The sequence below is a fragment of the Protopterus annectens genome, chromosome 4.part0 (genome assembly GCF_019279795.1).
Source record: "Protopterus annectens isolate FY-2018-M chromosome 4.part0, PAN1.0, whole genome shotgun sequence".
NCBI lineage: Eukaryota > Metazoa > Chordata > Ceratodontiformes > Protopteridae > Protopterus > Protopterus annectens.
In genome coordinates, this window is record NC_056733.1 from 600,681,770 (window position 1) to 600,703,026 (window position 21,257).

The following is a 21,257-nucleotide window of genomic DNA, read 5'->3' on the forward strand; positions in this document are numbered from 1 at the left end:
CTGAGAAGTATGGTTAAGAGGGCCCTACATATTTAAAGCTATATATGCTATACAAGTCTGGATATTGATTCCAAGCAGTCACTTCAACAAATATAATCTCGCAGGTTGCTGTAACATAGCTATGGGGCACGTAAACACCACTTTTACTCTCAGCTAGGCCTCTTGCTCCAGTCTTCTTCCTGTCCCATCATACTCAAAGATTTAGCATCTTTAGATGGGACTTATTGTCTTCATTTCTTCCACGTCTTGCTTGGACAACTGTGGTAGTTCTTTTTACCATAACCAAATGTACAGTAGTAAAAAATTGCATTTCTGTTGGAAAACACAGGTAACACTGTAGAAATAGTCAGACTGTATTTGATTTTATGTTAATTACATTCCAGTTCACCTTTGAAAATTGCATTTACTGTTACCGAAAAGCCTTGCAAAATGCCATGTTCAATAAAACTCAACTAGATGTCTCTTTTTTTAGTTGCCACAAGAACCTTAATATCTGCTGCTTTTCGTATAAAGAAACAAACAGAAACAAAATAAGCCTTCGTTTACCATACTTTTGCTGTAGATGATATCATCTAATACACTCATTCTATTCCAACTCAGTTCATTGTGTTAGTTTAGTTTTAACAAAGTCTGAACAATTATTCACCTTTTAACACACTAAGTAATCTCAAATTTATTCTTGCCTTTTGCTTTAACATAACCAGCAGTTGATATAAATACCATTTATTCACATTTTATTCCAGTTTTGATTGCCTTGTATAGAATTTCCTATGTCTTTGTTTAAATGGTAATGTGACATCATACTGTTCATTATTCCCATTGTGATTGCTTGTATACAACTGCCTATGTTTTTGTGTGTTTCATTGTAATGTGACATCATACTGTTCATTATTCCCATTGTGATTGCTTGTATACAACTGCCTATGTTTTTGTGTGTTTAATTGTAATGTGACATCATATTGTTCATTATTCCATTGTGATTGCTTGTATACAACTGCCTATGTTTTTGTGTGTTTAATTGTAATGTGACATCATGCTGTTCATTATTCCCATTGTGATTGCTTGTATACAACTGCCTATGTTTTTGTGTGTTTAATTGTAATGTGACATCATATTGTTCATTATTCCATTGTGATTGCTTGTATACAACTGCCTATGTTTTTGTGTGTTTAATTGTAATGTGACATCATATTGTTCATTATTCCATTGTGATTGCTTGTATAGAACGGCCTCTTTTTTGTGTGTTTAAATTGTAATGTGACATCATGCTGTTCTTAATGCAACTCAGAATCATCAACATTTGTCATCTTTAATGTTTTAACATAATCAGCTAAAAGTTAGACACTTTAGATTCTGCAAGATCATTTCCAAATGAACTCCACTTTCTTTCACATTTGGTCTTATCTCCTATTTATGATCATCACAACTTCCAGTTCTGGCCTTATTTAACAAATCTACCTTGCTTTCTATTTCTTTTTCCAAATCACCCCATCTTCATTTTGACTACTTTTAATTTCATCATGTTATTTGTGATATATGATTCCACTAAAATCTTCAAACAAATTTTAACTATAGCAGTTAAATTAAATCTTAACAAACAAAATGAAAACATCTGACCACTTGAAGCACCATGCACTGAATCACAATTAAATATAATTGTTATCATTTCTCATTTGAGAGAGACCTCAAACAAAAGTTGGAAACTATAATTTCAGGGACAGCACCAGCACACTAACCAACTCACTCCATCTTTAATTTATATAGACTGAAAAGTGAGAAGCTATGATGGGGTTTATTATTAAGTTTCTTCAAACAAATGCGTTTTCTATTGTTAAGATGTGTTATGTAATTAAAGGGAGTTAAACAATGTATGGGCTTTCTCCTTACATTATTGTCTCTATTCATCTCAAAATGCTCTCTATATAATAATATACAGGGACTTAAATGTTTATGTAATATTTTGTATGTTGTACTACAAATTCTGCGTCACACTGTGCAATATTTTTTAATGTGCACTTTCTGGCAAGGTCTGAAATCAACCAGTGAGAATCAGCGCATTAATTAAATTTTCGGATTTAAATAAATGAATAATATACTGTCTCTGCACCTTGTACATCCTATCCTGTGACATACAATAGCTACACCCCCATTCGGACAGACCTCAGTATACTGCAGGAATTAGTAAGGAAGGAGGACAGATGGTCAGTCTATTTTTAGTTAAGAATGTCACCAATCAGACAAATGATTGCATTTTGTGTAAAGTAGAGAAAACGTTAAGCTATCAGTCTTTATAATGCATTTTTAATAGTACGGAGAGAGAAAGAGAGCGATAACTGAAGGTAGCCAAAATGACATTGGAAAATAAGACAGTGAGTCATGATATAAACCTGTAAACATTAAGTACCTCAGCAGGATGTGGTTAAGTAATGTATTTCTCACAAAGGTATTTAGCAAAACCCAGGATCAGGGAAGACAGTTGCAATGAACAAGGATTGTAGCATCCAAATCGCTATGTAAGTGCACCACTATATAACACTAATGATGTTTTACCAAAACATTTCTACAGTATAGCAACTCTTATGGCTTTTCAATAACTACTGATATGCACTGATTTTAGCATGTGTATAATGTGTGCAAGTGTTGTATGAACCAGGCCCATGTAAGAAAGTGCTTGTGAATCCCAAGTCCATGTCCACATAGTTTAGGGTAGTAGCCCAGAAGGGTAGCTAAGCCATGCTATGTATATTAACTCAATAATGCAAACTAAATCCAAACATTGAAATGTGCAGAAGCAATCCTACTGTTAACACAAAGACTTCTACCAGTAGTATTGTGGTAAGAACATTTGTACAAACGTGCCATCACTGCTAGACTTTTGAATATTGGTGTTGGTCTTGGAATGTAGATAGGTAACTGCTGCCTGAGATTCCTGGCTGTTTTTCCTGCTCATGAAAACTAGAGTCTGCCTAATATGCTTAATACTTAAAAGTTTCCATGCTAAGAGTTATAATTACTCTGGCTGATACAATCACACTGTAAAAGACAGCACAGGTTTCGCCTCCTGTGAAACCTGTGAATGTATTGGTAAAACTGTGAGTTGCTCTGAATAGCTTCTGCTAAACAATCAGCATATCAGGTGATTAGTCCAGGAGGAAATTAATTCATGAAAGGCACCAAAAAAAATCATAGCACAAACAACAAAACCTAAAGATTCTGTCACACAACAGTTTCTTTGTATTCGCAGTTTCCCTTTCTTGGAACCTTCTTCACCTTGGCTTTCTCTCATGTTGTGTTACAGTTATTTGATCTCACTTTTTTAAATTCTCAGCAACAACCAGTACTTAGTGGGTGATAAAATCTCACCGCAACACCAACCTGAGCACTTACCAAATAATGCCAGCATTCTGTATTTAGGCTTTAGATAATGAAAGGGGTATTGCTTAGAGCATTCATAATCTGATGTTATTTCTAACTGAAATTCAGACACTGTGAATGTCTCATAAAAAAAAAATCTTTTTCACCTTGCTCTGGAATGTACTTGGATCTTGTTATTATGTGCTTTATGAAAAGCATGTGTAAAATAGTGACGTTAAAGGTATTTCTCAGTAACAATTTCATGCTGTATGTATCTAGAATGTGTCATGACTTAACAGCACATGTATCTTGAAGCACTTTCTCAGAATTATAAGCTATTTTTTGAAATTTTTATTTACATTTAACAATTTACTAAACATAACATGTTATTTTCTATTCATGGAAAGCAGCCATCTGGATTAATCTCTGTTATGTAAGAATGTAATACAGTAGAGAGTCGATTATCTAAACTAATTGGGACCTAGGGTAGTTCGGATAATCAAACTGTCGGATAATCAAACATATAATTGAAATGGATAAAAAAACTTCTAAAAATCTTGTTTTTTTCTGCACACAGGAATACACTATTCAACCATTCAGTGATTCCAGTGGACAATAAAGAATATTTCTCACACACGAGCTGCCTACAAAATCAAAAACATGCTCAAGTGAATATGTATAATGTTTACATATTCAGACTTTATTATTTCTCTTACACGAAGACTTTGGAAGGCTGGTTCTGAAAACTGATGTTTTGAATTATCGACGTTTGGATAATCGAGTCTCTACTGTAAGACCAAAATAGAATAAACATCATGGATAACATGCAGCTACAATAAAATGTCCTGCTTCCTTTTGCCTTATACTTTATTTCAAGGCTTACCCAGAATCTATGTTACATTTGTCTGATAATATCAGGGTTCTGTCTGTCAACACAGCCTGGTGATAACTATAAATGTCAAGCTGTGGTCCTTGCTTCTTACCTTCTTTTGCCTGAATTCAGTGCATCTTTACCAACACAGCTAATGGCATGCTGTTTTTTTTTGTTTTCTGTCTACTCCTTTATGTTGTTATTCAATCATCTTTCTTCTTCTGCTGAGGTCAGGAGTCACTCGGTGCTATCTTATACCATCTCTAGTTCTAACTATTCAACAAAAGTTTAAAAATAATATGTGGAGAAAAAGAAACAAAGATCTGGCATTATACTTAACTCTAAATAACAATTTTTAAGTTGTGACCTAACCTTTTGTTTATTTGGTACCCCAGAACCATATTTAAATAATTTAACATCCTGATGAATGAAGATTTGAGATTTCTGATGATTTTTTTTATAGTTCCCTTTTCTGTTTCTCTTCCTGATGTTTTCAAACTGCCTTGTTGTGATTATTCTGTGCCCCTATGCATTCTTCCCAAGCCTCTTATTTGGCCTGTATTCTTCAAATTCTCCAGTCATCCCTCTGCAGGGTGAGGGGCCTGTTTTTAACATTCAACTGTTGCCAACATTTACTGCATCTCCTGTCGTAGCCCCAGAAAATTATTTTCACCGTGTCTACTTCTAATTATTTGTTTGTTCATTTCAAATACCTAGTTCATCCTATTCAAGGTTTTGATGGAGTCAGAGCCTCTCCTGGAACTCAATCAGTACAAGGCAGACACCAGCTCTTGGATGAAATACTGGTCTGTTTCAGGATAATCGCTCAACACAAGGGAGACAACAGCTTCTTGGTGGAATTTCAGTGTATCACAGGATAATCTGTCTCTCCATCCCTTACACACACACACACACACACACACACACACACACACACACACACACACACACACACACACACACACACTCACTTTGGCAGCAGTACTTTATTTGTTCACATGCATAACAAGATGGGGATGCTACATCTAGACCATGGCTTATTGATTAGAAGAAGGGCAGCACAGTGGACTAGCAGTTAGATTTGCTACCTCAAAACACTTGGTTGACCTCTTTGGTTCCTGTCTGAATGCCATCTATGTACAGTGTCCAGGTCCTTCTTGTCTATTTACATTTTTGTTGAAATGTCTAATTTCCTTCCACTCCCAAAATACACGTCACTTGGTGAGTTGGTGAACCTCTTAATTGCCTGTACATATGTACACAGTATGGTTTTGTGTGTGTGTGTGTGTGTGTGTGTGTGTGTGTGTGTGTGTGTGTGTGTGTGTGTGTGGGTGTGTGTGGTCTTTTGTCCTTTCATTATGTTTCCTCCAGTAGTTTTCATTTCTGGAGAGAGCATGTAGGTGTTATTACCATCAGAATCTTATGTAATGATTGGAAGGCATGGTATAGCATCTCTCATTGCCTGCTTGTAGTGCATGGGCAAGGTGTTGGATCACACTTCAGGTTATATCAGTTCAGGAATAGGTTTGGTGAATTGAAGAACCACTGGGGGGGGGGGGGTCTGATTTTCCAAACTATATATTTACATTTCACTGATCAAGGCAGAATAATATATGATGGCTGTTTCTCATACCACTTCAGATGGCCTGCTTTAAATACTTCAGGCATTCTTATCCAGAGTAAGTGTGTATTTATTCTTACTGACACACTTTTTTAATTAAGCTAATTTTAGTCAAGATCAGGAGCCCAGAGAGATAGTTGGACAAGTATTTATAATATATCCCGAAGTTTTGACACGTGGATTTATTTTATTCTATTTTACTTTTTACACATTTTTAATAAGGTAGTGCTCTGATCAATACTGACTAAATTCAGGCTTAGCCCCTGTGAAATTAAAAGACTTCAAAAAAAAAAAATGTGCCAGCAATAACAAAGTTGTTCAGATTAGTTTCACAGAAAAGTTGTATATGTATATTACAGGCTATAGTAAACAAGCAGAATGCAACGTGCAATGTTTACATTATTTTTTTAAGTGGATTGACTTTCAATACTTCTGTGAGAGGAGCACAGAAGAAGAAAGGAGAGAGGGACAATGTGTTAAGTGATATATCTTGGGTTATAGCAAAAGCGGAAGCATTTAGTGCTTTTTGATTTATATCCTGAATTTGGAGAAAGTGTTGATTTTCTTTAGGTTGATGGGGAGAGCTTGTAAAAGAGTAGGTGTCCAAGAGGGGAATGCATGTGCAGTTCTGTTTGGTTTTAAGGATAATTAGAGTTGGTGTGGCTTGTGAGTAGTGTGTTGGGGTGGATGTGGAGTTTTTCATGATGTTTATCTGCAAAGGGAGTAAATGCCTGGAGATGGGGTATTTTGTGGAGCTGGGATTCTAACAGTAGATTGGATCTTCACTTTCTGAGTAGCCATTTGACTTTTCTAAGGTGATACACTGATGCTCAAGGAAGAATAAATGTGTAATGAATTGGCAGATGCTGTCGGAGATTGCCTGTAGTGTGATGGCATTTTCTTGGAGGTGGATACCAAAATGGATTGTCATATTCTAGCTGAGAGATGAGAATTCCTTTGCTGATGGCTGCTCTGGCTGGTTTGGAGATCTTTTTGGCCAGGAAGAGGAAATAGATTAGTTTCACTGTCAGTATTGTGGAAATGGAAGTTTAGAGATTGATCAAGCCAGAACCATAAGTATTTAAAGATAGAGGTTATTTCTATGGTATGATTGTGTAAGTTAAAGAGTGAGGCACTTTGTGAATTGTCTCTGAACTTCCAAAAAGCATACTATTGGTCTTAGAAGAGCTTTGATGTAGTTTATAGTTCATGAGCCATTTGTGCAGCTCATTTAAGTCTGACATTTAGGATTGATTTTTGGTGTGAGAGTGGCTTGATTGTTAAATGACCGATTTAGATATATCGAAGACATTCATAAGGTTAGTGCTACAGGTGTGGGGATTTGGGGGAAGCTCCATGCATGGCAGATATGGAGGCATTATGTAAATTATAAATAATTTCATACATTTTAAATTTGATCTGCAAGTCATAAGTGAACAGGTTTCATTGAGAATTGATTTGATTAGCAGTACTATAGTCTGGAAGCACATCACTTTTTTGATAATAGTAAGACTAAGAATTTTATCCACTTATTTGAAATTGTGATTCTTAAAGATGGTACACAACAATGTGATTTTTTTCTTACAACTGTAATGTGTGACCCTAGAAATGATTAGTCCTGTAGTGAAAATGCAGTTTCCTCTGTACAAGCGGCGTACACGGCTTTGCCTCCTTGAGAAAACCTGAGTTTTCATAACTGCTTGCATGGAAGTTTGATCAGATTTTAAGTGAAGATCCAGTCATTCAGTTTGCATATAAAATAGGAAGGGATCCAGATGCCAACTCAACCTTCCAGTGAAATCTCTGCTGGCTATTTTCATACCCTCTTTCTTTCTCTCTGTCTCTTTTGTCCTCTACCCACTTTTGTCCTTATATCTATGGGTATGGCATACTTGTAATTGGTTTTGTAGAGCAAGTCATTTAGTAGTGTTAACAAGCTGCTTGTGTCTAAACCTTAAAATCAGGTGCCTTGCAAAATGTGATACTGTGACCTATCCATTTTTTTTGTCCCAGAAAAAGCTGAATGGAGTAAATAACCAAGAGCACTGCACCAAAAATAAAAATTCAACAGTTTTATTCCACCACAATAAGAGTTTAGTGCTTTCATCAAAAGTACATAAAATTGACTTCTTCAGAACTACATGACACACATAATGCTGATTTAAATAATGTTTTTGTCTTGCAAAGTCTTGCCTTGACTGTCTTCTTTCTTCAGTGAATTTTGATGGTTATGCTATGACATGGTGCTGGCCCGTGTGTGTGTGTATGTGTGTGTGTGTGTGTGTGTGTGTGTGTGTGTGTGTGTGTGTGTGTGTGTGTGTGTGTGTGTGTGTGTGTATGTGTGTAGCTAGCACCATGTCATAGCATAACCATCAAAATTCACCAACCTCAGGAGAATAGAGACTACCACCAGGAGGAAAAAAACAAAACAAAACAAAAGTGTTGAGTTTCTTTTGAAAGTGAACCCTTGCTTCTTGCTAAAAGCTCTATATGAAAATATTTTGATCTGTTTCAAAAGATATTAAACCAGTAGAAGTTTTTTAAAAATTTTAGAAAAAAAATCACCTTTAATCAGGTTTCTTAAAGTAAAGTTTATTCTGATTAGTGCTTTCATCTTCCAGATTTCATCATATCTAAAATGTATATAAAAAGTAGCTCATGGCTTGCTGTTGTATTCAGGTTTCCACAAAGGGAGATGGAGGATCAGCTGATATGACTGGCTAGTGTTAAGTCTATTTCTAATTGGTTATGCTTGATATTTGCTAGTTGGATGGGACTTTTACTCCTTAATTTCTGGAAGTTGCATGCCTTATTACAGATTCAAAATCACAAAATGCAGCACGGGCACTTGGTGGTCAAACAGAACATCACTGGTAATCCAAAAAAAAAAAATTATTCACAAAAAATAAGCACTTTTGTTTTGAAAAAACAAAACTGCATCAGATAGTAGAAAATCCGCAGAACATTTAGAACTCTAAAAGTAGTCAGATGACAACTTTCCACCAAAAAACTTAAAGCTACAGTGTATCAAATAGGCAAGTTAAACTTCCATAAGATTTAAAGGGGGACAAGTCATGAAAACTACCTGAATGATACAGTTAAAGTATAAAACATACCTGAGGACTGAATGGCTCAGAGTCACTGTTCAGTGAATCTACCTGGGAGGACTTGCAGCATTCTGTTGGCAACCTCACACTTTTAGTTCAGCAACTTTCACAAAGGATGGATTCTTTGCAAATGCCAGAAACTACACTGAGGAGCGCACTGACTGAGATATATTCCATTTTTCAAAGTGTGAGACCTAGAGAGACTAATACCTCTGTAAATACTCCTTTGTTACAGAATGGTAATAGAAATTCTAACTTGGGAAGAGATATAAATATCATCACTATGCCGACTGTGAATGAATGGATCTAAAAGAAGCCTGAATTGGTGTTTAATGAAAATTATGTAGCTGAAGAATTTACTTTAGGTGAGCAGCTGACACTTTTGAGTATAAACTAACTAAAATTAGGAAGCTTCAACTTGAGAACAGTTACTTGCTGGAATCAATTAAGGCCAGTAGGATTCCTAAGGGCCTTAGAGTGTGGAAATTTCCAACAGGTTTAGTTAATAATTCACCTCTCCATAAAGATTTATTAAGAATGTTCAACAGGCAAGGCTGTGAACTTATGGAGATTCCCATTAAACATAATGCCATGCTTATTGGCACACTTGCGACTGAGATAGGTATTCTTGATAAAAGCATTACTGAGGACATCCAATACTAGAAATTTAAATTACAACATGCTCATATTTACCATTCTATTGACAAACACATTGCTCAAATGAAAGAAAGAAAAATGAAAAAATTTGAGAGGGATAAAGCTGATTATCTTAACAACAGAGCTCACCCTCCCCCACCACGTTCGCAGGAGTGGGGTGCTAAGAACATTCTCAACAAGCATTTAGTTGAAGCATCTACAACTCCTGATTGTACTAATCATGCTGTACACCAGGATCCCAACTACAATGAGTCCCCTTTAGATTTCCCACCCCTTCAGTGGTCTGAACACCTGAAGGGGAAACAGCAGGGACAGAGGAGGCATTGGTAGAATTGACCACACTTACCACAATTCCAACCTGGCAAATGGAGAAATGCTGAACCGAAGAGAAAGAATTGAAAATGGTAACTCCTGTACTTGAACAATCACACTCCTGTCAGGTTATATTGAATCAAACAAGTGACTTTAATGTTTTTAATTTCAGTTCTTGCAGTATAGTACAAGAACATGCTGATGTTTTATCTAAAGGGTTTACATTTGTTATGACAAAAAATAGTGAACCTAGTGGAGACACTCATGGACTTAAAACTCTACATCAGGAAATTGAACTTGAACCTTTTGTTTACTGATTCTGAGATGGGTGATATTATACTAAAGTTGTCTAGATTATACAATCTACTACTTCATCCTACTTTGTTAGTCTTTGAAAAAATGTGTGAGCTTGACATTAGATCTAACTTAAATAAGTATGCTGGTTTCAATAATACTAGTGGTCATTCTAATACTGAAAAAAATCAACTTGAATTATTGCAATACCTAAAAGCTTGTAACATCTAGTTTATGAAGCCAGACAAAGGGAGGTGGGGTAATACTCATGGACGAGTTACTATATGTAGAGAAGATCTACAACATTCTGTTTCACAATGCATTTACCCAGGTCTCCAAAAGGGAAATGAATTTAACATATGGAAAAATAAGAGCAACGTTGCATGATATGTTAATGCAGTGTCAGATTTCTGAAGATGAGTATATATATTTAAACGTTTAGAATCTCATGATACCAACTATATTTGGTGTGCCTAAGTTACATAAAGATCTGCAAGATCCACTCATGTGCCCAGTAGTGGATGCTAGATCCTCTACTGCTTCTACTTTAACTAAATGTCTTGATTTCCATCTTAAGTCTGAACTAAAGAAGTTTATACATCTAAGTAAGGATTCCTGGGATTTTCTGAGTAAATGTAACCAGTTGACATTTCATGAAACAGCATTTTTTTAACCATTGATGTACACTTGTATCCCCCATCTGACAGGCCTGGAATGGTTCACTGATTTTTTGCAAACAGAAACTATTTGTCCAATGAAAAAAATAAACTTACATGCATATTTATTGTCGTTAGTTTTAAATAATAATTACATCACTTTTGACAATCAATTTTTCCTCCAAACAAAAGGGGTAGCAATGGGGTCAGCTTGTGGTGCCTTTTATGTGAATATGGTCATGCTGTAAGTGGAGAAGAACTTCTTTGTAACAGCTCATACAAGAATTTCTGGTACCTTTATGCAAGGTACCTGGATGATATTTTTATTATATGGAAGGATAATGTAGCAGAAACCACCATTGTTAGAATATTTGAAAAGTACAACAGACTTCGTTAGTTTCACCCACTATTTAGGTGTTGATAGTATTTAATACCTGGGTGTGAAGTTAGTGAAGAATTACCAGATGAAGATAATTATCTCCAAAATATTTAGAAAAGCTATTTATTCTAACTCATTTTGTCACTACACTAGTGTCCACCCCCATCCCCCAAAATAACACAGTGGTAAAGGGGCCAATTTGTTCATGCTGCTAGAATGACCACATGCTTTGAAGACTTTTTAGATGAATGTAATAACATTAAGGGCTTGTTTGAAAAAATAGGGTACCCTGAGTCATTTGTGGATAGATCCCTTCAAGAAGTAATATAAAAGAGAAAGATCAACTACTTCACCCTGGTTTTGAGTAATGAAAATGTGGACATTAGGCATATAGGTATACTTGACCTATACTGGTCCTTGAACACCTCAAGATACCAGTTTAAGGTTTAAATATAGTTTTATTACAAATGTTTCAGTGGACAGTGGTATTATTAAAACAATATTAAATAAGAACTGGGACGTGGTGAATGAGAACATGGAAACACATAAAAAATTAAGAGTACACTCCCCTTATGGTTTTTAGGAAGGGTTGTTGCTTGAAATATTTTTTTGAAGCATCTAAGAAACAATTGTTAGTACAGAGCAATAGAGGTATGTTTAGATGTTTTGGATGTAATTATTGCAAGCATATTCTTGTGGGCAACAAGGTTCATGTTAATGAACAGGTTATTAATATTTATGGAAAATATACTTGTGCATAAAAAGGGATGGGCTGCATTCCCTGCTGCCAATCCTTTGCATGTTTTTATGTCGAGAAAACAGAAAGATGCTTGAAGGAACGTATATGTGAACATTTATATGACATCAAGAATAAAAATGACAATAACACTCTTTCTAAACATCTTAACGGTCATCCAGACCACTATTTTAAGTTTGTTATTGTTGAACAGCTTGGAAAAACTTGTGGTTTGGACCTTGGGGCTTGAAGCTGGACAAAAATGAATTAACTTGGCAATTATGTTTAAAAGCTAACTGCCCACCAGGCATTGATGGTATGACATCCTTTGCATGTTTACTGAAATTAAAAGTGTATTATAGACAATAGGAATTTATTACTTATGATTTGTTTTAAATATATATACATACATATATATATATATATATATATATATATATATATATACACACACACACACACACACACACACACACACACACATACATATACATATGTTTTATATTTTAACTGCATTGTTCAGGTAGTTTTCATGACTTGCCCCCTTTAAATCTGATCTTTTCTTCTACCTGATGAAGTTTTGATTTTCAAAATGAAAGTGTTTATTCTTTGTGAATAAAATTTATTTTTGGATTACTAGAGGCGTGTTCTTTTCGACTGCCGAGTGCGCGTGCTGCATTTTGTGATTTTAAAGTTTTTTTTTTTTTTTTCTTCTTTATTACAGATTCAGACAGAAATAGTATAAAGCTTACTAACAAGTAGAGGAAGAAATCCAAAAAGAATGTTATCATGTTCCACTGATTAGATATTAGGTATTCGTAGCCACTGACAGTTTTTACATGCTGGGGAGAACAGTTTTTGATGTATTATATATTTTATTGCAAACTCTGTTTCTGTACCTATGACCTATATAACACAAGTTCTAATGGGAAACAGTTGAATGTTACACAGTTTTAACTGCTTAGTAATTCCTGCTGAGAAACTCTATTTTTTTAAAGATGTCAACATTTTTAAATACTTATTTCAAGTGATTGTGAACAGAAAAGAAAGAAAATAATACCATATCAGTGTATTGACCATTGTGAATGCCACTTTTACAGGGTTGGTAGCTAGGAGTGGGGTAAGAGCTTTTGAAACTGACCCTATTAGAGTCCAGTCCCTTCTCCTTTGTGAGGATGGATGCAGACAGATTTTATGAGGCTATAAGTGGTATCAGCTGCTGTATAAGAGTAATTACCCACTTTTAGTGGAATATCTTACAACAAAGACTTTTGCAGGCCCCACTTTTATGGCGTCTGAATGTGTTTACACATATCAGATTTTTCTATTGTATGTATTCCTAGAGAAAGAAGTTAACAAAAATTAAAGACATAGAAATATAAATGTGTAGCACATTTGCTCCTATTGAACAGAAGTTTTCAGATCCTTATTAAACCTTATAATGTTTCAAATATTATTTCTCTCATGAAAATTGAAAGCTGAAGCATTATAAATTTCACTTGATGACAAAGACAGTATTTGAAAGGACAAATGAACACACATGGTGCAATTAAAATGTACAATACTAGGGTGAAGGAGCAAAATCTAGGTTAATAATTTATTACAAGAATTCATGGTGAGCAGATGCAACAGAGGAATCAAATTCTGATTGACCAGTTACTATGAAGTTCCAGATACACAGTCCTAGTCCCAATTCCAGGTGGCGGATCAGTCTGGGAGAAATGAAAACCAGTCTTTGGAGGGATGGAACTCCTGTGCCCAAACACTGTGGTGTGTTGTGCCACTGCATTTCTGTCACTTTCATTCATCTCTTTATAGAAGCTGTGCCTTCCCTAATGATCTCTGCCCAAAAAGGACTAGAAAATTATTGTGCACTCAAGATAAAGACCTAGTGGGTGGCATGGTCTGAACTAGAACAAAGTGGTCTTTGTTGATTGGCAGAAATTGGAAAGTGGTAGAGCTAGTTGTAAAAGAAAGGTTGGAACAGTTAAGGAAATTGATCCTACTCTCTGTGACATCAGTATCTAGGGATTTTGGTTAGTAGTACAGCCTTTGGTTAAGTTTCTTTAATTCTAGCACACTTTTAATAGAACAGCTAATGTTGAACCCAGGTTTGTTGCATGCATTCAAGCATTTCCATTTAGTTAGTTTAGGTTTATACAGCTGAAGATATGGAACTTGAAAGAGCTGTGTCCAGTTTTCTCCATTTTATGATTGGCTAGTGCTTTTCTGTTAACCATTCATCTAATGTCTGAAAGGTGCTGGGTAATGTGTATTTTGTTTTTGTTAATTGCTTTGCCCATGTAAAAACAGTTGCACAGTTTGCATTGTGCCCTGTAGACAGACATTTCAGTATTACAGTTACTTTTGCTCTTGTGGTAGTATGTTTGATCAGTGCTAGTGCAAGTGAAGAGGTCAGTTTGATTAATTTACTTGTAGAAACTGCAACTGGGGGCTTTGTAAGCATAAGTGTCATTAATTCACCAGGATTGTGCCTGCAAATGGGTCATTTTGATCAGTGTGCTGCCCTGGTAAACAAAATAAATAAATAAATCTTGAATTAATGTTTGCATGCTAGCAAACAAATTCAGTGTGAAGTGTACCCCAGACACAGCTTATAACTGAATCTCTCAAACCTCACATCATCACTAAAGGATACGTACTAAAGGTGCTCTCCAACACCAAATATACTTCCTTCATGGGACCTCATAACATATCTGACTCTTTAATAACCAGTACTAAACAAGCCTTGGCAGAACCATTCCCTGAACTGTTTAAGCTGAGTTTAGCAACTTGGAATTATCTTTCCGAACAGAAGTAATGATGTCACTCCATAAGAGTGTCCTCACCATTGACTCCAGGAATTATAGGCCCATAAACCCAATGAGTAACAAAGCTACTGAACATATTATAACTGACATGATAAACTATGATATTAAAAATATCATCAGGCTACACCCACAGCAGTTTGCCTTTGTCAAGAGTAGATCCTGTCTATTGAATCTGGTTAACTTCCTTGAAAGGGTAACACAGGCCGTTGACAGTAGCCATGCTGTTCATATAACATACCTTGACCTAGCCAAAGCATTTAATAACAGATCCCTATGTGATAAGATGGATAGCAAACTGTCTGAAAGACAGAATGTACATGTTGCAGGTGTTGGGTACCTTATTTGACAGGATCACAGTGACCAGCAGTGTCCCTCAGGGAATAGTACTTTGACTGCTTTTGCTTGGAATTATGTTTTTCTGGTCTACAGACCATGAATCAAGACCTTTGACTAACCTAGTCTGTAGATTACTGCATACTGGGAGTCATTGTCATGTTATCCTCTAATGCCTAAACCCTTTGACAAAAACTTACATTTGTAAATGCCTGGTGTATTAAAATAGACTCAAATTAGATGCTAAAAAGAGCAATACTGTCACATTTGGTAGACAATCCCTCTTTCTAACATACAGCATAGACAAATCCCCACAACAAAATGAAAAAGTTGGTAAGGACCTTGGAACTTAGGCTGTCAATTCCCTCTCATTTGATCATAATGTAACAGCAGTATTTAGAAAACGCTTGTATTTAGGGCAACTAATCGAGATTTAAAGAGGTCATTATCTCCTTATAGTCAGCATTGATTAGGCCAGTTAATGAATATGATGCCCCTATTGGGATGTACCTCACTAGACCTATCAAACAACAAGAAAGATCCTAGAGACTCCTAACTAAGAGGATTAGTGGCTTAAAAAACATAAGCCAGGAGTAATGACTGGAGGCACTGTTCCTTTATTCAGTATCTTATAGACTCCTGATGGGGGATGCATGTCTTGCCTTTCCTGCCATTGGCAACCCAGTGGTCCTGGATCTCTTGTATTTCTACAAGTCAAATAGTCTCACAAATAGCAGAATCAGGGATCTAAATCTTAACCAGGAGATAAATAAAACACGGTGGGAGAATAGTTTATCACATAGCACCTACCCACCTCTGGAATAGAGACAGTCGATTAAAAGAGGATTAGATGGTTTAATATCAATATTGTGAAAGGCAAAACATTTTCCATTTGCAATATTGAAGTAAACCACTGAACCTGGAATCTCGACTGCAAAACAATGTTGACCCAAATGATCGACACATTTGAGTCGACATTGTCATCGAAAACATCACTATATGACATATCATGTTTTTGCAGGGGTGCAAGGCCCCCTGCACCCCCTGTGGCCCCCACATCCCCTACTAATAATATATTCAACTCTGAGATCACACTACAGTGGGGATATGGATGAATTTCCAATCCCCACTGTACCACGATCTCTATACAGTTTGTCAAACACACTTCTGCGAATGCATTACTGCATTTGCATAAGTGTGTTAGACTACCCCATACACGTGACATTGTACAAACGACAATCCAATTTTCTACAGCATACATGCCGACAGCTTGTCATTCACACAATTGATAGTAAACTGGGTTAGATTATGTGTAGGTAACCCATATATATGTATATATATTTTATTTATTTTACATTTGTTGACCGGGATAGTCCGACTGGATACATGTCCATTTTCAGCGGAGGCCCGGGGAGAAAAGCTCCACAAGGTATGATACAATATAGTTACAAAAAAAGTGAAATAGTAATACAAATAAAAATAACAGAAAGGAGAAATAGGTAAATACAAAATTGCATACAATTTAGTTACTATAACCTAACAGTTTAACTACAGTTCTTAGTGCAATTATTACAGTAGTCAATAGAAAAATTGAGACAGATATTAAAATATGGTTACGGTGGTGAGCAGATAGTAGGCAACTGGATTAAGGGTCCCCTCTCAAGTTGTCCTAAAGGAATTGGATTAGTTATGGAGTAAGTGAGGCCTATGTTTTACGGAGGGCATCTAATCTGGATATATGCATGGGCAGAGCCATTTTGCCTTAAAATATTGTTTTAGAGTCTTTTTAAATTGATCATGGGAGGAAATTAGCCTAAGGTTGTTGGGGAGGGAATTCCATAGCTTTCCTGTGGTGTTAGCAAAGAGAGCTTCACCACCCATATTGTTGGATTTGGTGGTGTGGACAAGGTGTCTATTGGAGGAGTGAAGGCAGCTTAGATTGGAGTAAGGAATAATTATTGTACTCAGTGCAGGGTTTTTTTCAGGTTGTTTTAGGATTTTAAATGCTTCTGTGAGTTGGTTCAACTTGAGAAGATTGGGTAGTTCTAACCAGTCAAGTTTTTTCAGATTAAGGCAGTGATGTCTTCTAAAGGGCAATCCAGTTACAAATCTGGCTATGTGATTATAAGAAGCAGAGAGTTTGTTCAATTCACATTTGTTAAGGTAAGAAAGAACAGGAGAGGCATATAGGAGAGTAGAAAGAAGGTGAGTACGGGCAATGGCTAATTTGGCAAAAGGGGCAAGAAAGTTCTTTATTCTGTATAAGGATCCAAGTTTCTTATTTACAGTCTTAATGGTCTGATTGATATGCATGTCAAATCTAAGTTTGTTGTCAATGACAACTCCTAGTAGTTTAGTATAGGGGTCAGGTGAGATGATGGTTCCATTATTGGATTGAATGGTGAGATGTGTGGGAGGAGGGGCAGGAGTGGGGAAAAGGAGAAGCAATTTGGTTTTGTTTGGGTTTAGGATGAGTTTACACTCTGCAAGCCATTTTTCGACTGTAGTAAAGCAGAGTTGGGTGGCTACTTGTAAATTGGATAGAGAGACATCAGAACATATTAGGGTTGAGTCATCTGCATATTGGATACAGGTGGCTTCGGGGATGACTGAGTGTAGTTCATTTATGAAGACTGAAAAAAGAAGGGGTCCTAGAATAGAGCCTTGGGGAACACCTATAGTATTAGGTAACAGGTGTGAGAGCTTATTGTGCCACTGGACTGCTTGTTGTCTTCCAGAGAGGTAAGCATGGAACCAATTGAGAGCTGAGCAATCTAGGTAAAGGGATTCCAATGTATGGAGAAGTAACTGGTGATTTACCATGTCAAAGGCCTTTGACAGGTCCAGAAAGAGGGCAGAGGATATTTTTTTATTGTTCCGGTTTTGGTTAATTGTATCAGTAAAGGAGAGGAGAGCTATATATATATATATATATATATATATATATATATATATATATATGTATGTATAAAGAGAGAGAGAGAGAGAGAGAGGGAGAGAGCTATGTATGCATAATAAATAGCTTTGTATGTACGTATGTATGTATATATAGACATATGAATGCAGAGTTAAAATACTGAAGTGTAAAAGCATTCATGATAAAACCACTGATGCCTGTGCTTCAAAAAAAAAAAAACAAATGGAGCAAGAAAAAATCAAAACCCAAATTACTATTAAGGGAATTCAGGTCAAATGTGTCTGAATAGTGATTCATAGATTCAAAGAGTCATAGATTATTACTAGGCGAATGACTAGCCATGTTTTCCTGAAAGAATAATAATGTCCTGTTTCCAAATAGGACATTGAGAGCTGGCATTTATAAGCTACCACTGTTCATAAAAGACATGTCTGCCAAATCCAGTGTAAATTTCCTGTTCCCCATCCACTGGTCTAGGCTGTGCTTAATTTGGGCAATAGACAAACTCACCTTCATATGGATGGGTAGCCTGTTCCACAGGAGCGGCACACTCTGGGACACATATCTGTCTCTTCAGCATGTTCTGTTTAAGTCAAAGACAAAATTCAGGTCCTAAACCTTGTATTTCTGGTACTCTTTGTCTTACAAATATGTAGGAGATTCATAAGTGTGTGGTTTGCGGATGCCTTGTAAGCCAGGCACAGATCACACCTCAGCAATCTATGGGAGACTGAGTAGACAGAAAGGGCTTTAAGGCGGTCTGCATAATGCAGGTTTGCTACACCTTGTATTGTTTTTGTAAGGAACCTCTGAAGTCACTCTAGTTGCTGCATATGCCCGATCAGATACTTACCAAAGGGAGCATTTTACTTTATGATTGGTCTGATAAGGGTGGAGTACAGTGAGATAATGACCTCTTTGGACCGAGATGCCATGTCCTTATTTATAAGTTACACAACATAAAAGGATTTCCTCACCACTATGGCCACATGGTGGTCGAAGATAAGGCTACTGTCTACATGTGTATGCAGATCCTTGACCACTGGGTCAACTCTTAGGGGGTGTATTATCAACATGGTAATTAGCCAAAGGGTACAATTATGCACTTCTTAGCATTGAGTTTAAGACCATGGCTTTGGCACCAATGTTAGTCAGATATAGACCTTCTTGAAGAATACTAATGTCTGCAGGGGAGTCAATGATAACCCACAGCTTGCAATCATCTGCAAACTTAGTCAGCCATAAACCTTCAGCATTTGCTTCCACTTTTAGGAAATAGATGCTAAAAAGGAATGAGCCTAGTATGGAGCCTGGGGAAAAAGTGACACATGAACTCATCTCCTCATTCAAATGTGGGTTCAAATACATCTAGGAGACCAGTAAAGAGCCTAGCCCATATTTTCCATTGCCCCAAAGCACAGTCTGGTTATGTGATTTTCTGGAGGTTACACAGTAACCAAATGGAGGTAGAATGATTCAAACCCTGTACCATGACACAGGAAACAGCTCATTAACAATGCAGAACTTTAGTCTTCTGTTCTACTGTTAGGGAAAGGGGATTTCATTAATGAATGTGTAGGTTTATGGTTGGGTCAGGGACAGGAATAAGGTTAGGATTAGCATGCATGAGTATGGTGAGACAGGGGGCTTTGCCCTTAGCTGTCACCAGATACATTCACTTACTGATCCCCCTTTCACTAACAGCACCACTCACTACACAAAACACTAGGACATACAGATTCCACACACACATACACACACACACACACACACACACACACACACACACACACACACACACACACACACACACACACACACACACACACATGCACCATCACAAATGCACAACTCTACATTTATCCTCTAACTCTAGCCCTAAGCCTAACCTGTAAACAATCACACATAACTAAATCTCTCTTACCTAATTGTTACCCTAACCCTAACCAGCAAACACTGGTACACAGAAATGTCTGAAGATGATCCAACCCAAACCCACTTACATAACAAATGCAAAATTGAGCTTCCTATATTCGATTAATTTCATTCTTTTAAATATTCAGTTGTCAGTGTACTGCACTGCTTGGAAATACGTTGAAAGCATTCTTTCTTGAGAGGGTAAAGGGGTGAAAAGTGAACCCCCACTGCCCAACCTTAATAATGTGTGCTCACCCTTACCCTGCCCCTTTCCCGAACCGAATCATACACCCTACCTTACCAAAAGCCTTTTCTATAATACTATCATTATTCAGACAAAGTGGGTCTGAGGTTAATGGTAGGATTTTGGTTAACCAACCACAAAAGGAAACTATTTGCTTTCTTTTTGCAATAAGTTGCAGTTTTTGTTCTTTCCTTTGTTTGTTAGGTAATTATATCTTCAACAACCTAGCACTGACTTTGTGTGTTTCAATACTTGTGCATGTTGATATATCAACATAAAATGTTTGTTATAATATAGAGGATTAATATCAAGTCTCCAGTTATAGCCCAATTATGTGCTAGAGACAGACTTGTCAAGGAATTGAAACATGAGAGGAAAACATTGACATTCACTCCACTCTTGACATGAATTTCTTGACATCAGTATTGAAAACATATAATACATGGCTGCAGTCAGAAAGACCAGATTATAATTCTTTGTGGTACACAAAGCTTTATCTGATCCATTTACTTCCAGTTACAGAAAAAAATGTGTAAGGGTGTAAAGTTTTTTACAGATTTGAAAGACATAAACTACTCACTGCAGCCATACAGGTAACAGGCAGAAGAAAAGCTTCCTTCTAATGAACTCAACTCAAAGACTCAAGAGCCTTCACCAACCGTATTCACAAACAAGCTTAAAAATTACCCCAAATCGCACTGGATATGTCCCTGTACCAACCCTGACTAGTGCCCTTTCCATCTCACATGCCTCTCTCTACAAATGTCCTTTCTTTGGCCACCCCTCTCCATATCATGAAGGGTAAACTGTGTCTAATGCTACTCAATGTATTTTATTCCTGAAGGTAATATGTTGTTACTACCTGTATATACATACTTGCAATGCTTTGTAAGTCACGTGTCATGTGATTGTTTGTATTGCTCTGTCTGTAACCTGTGTGTAATTGCCCTTCACTAATAGTTCTAATAATTGTAATGTGTACATGTACCTTGGAGCTTTTCTCCCCGGGCCTCTGCTGAAAATGGACA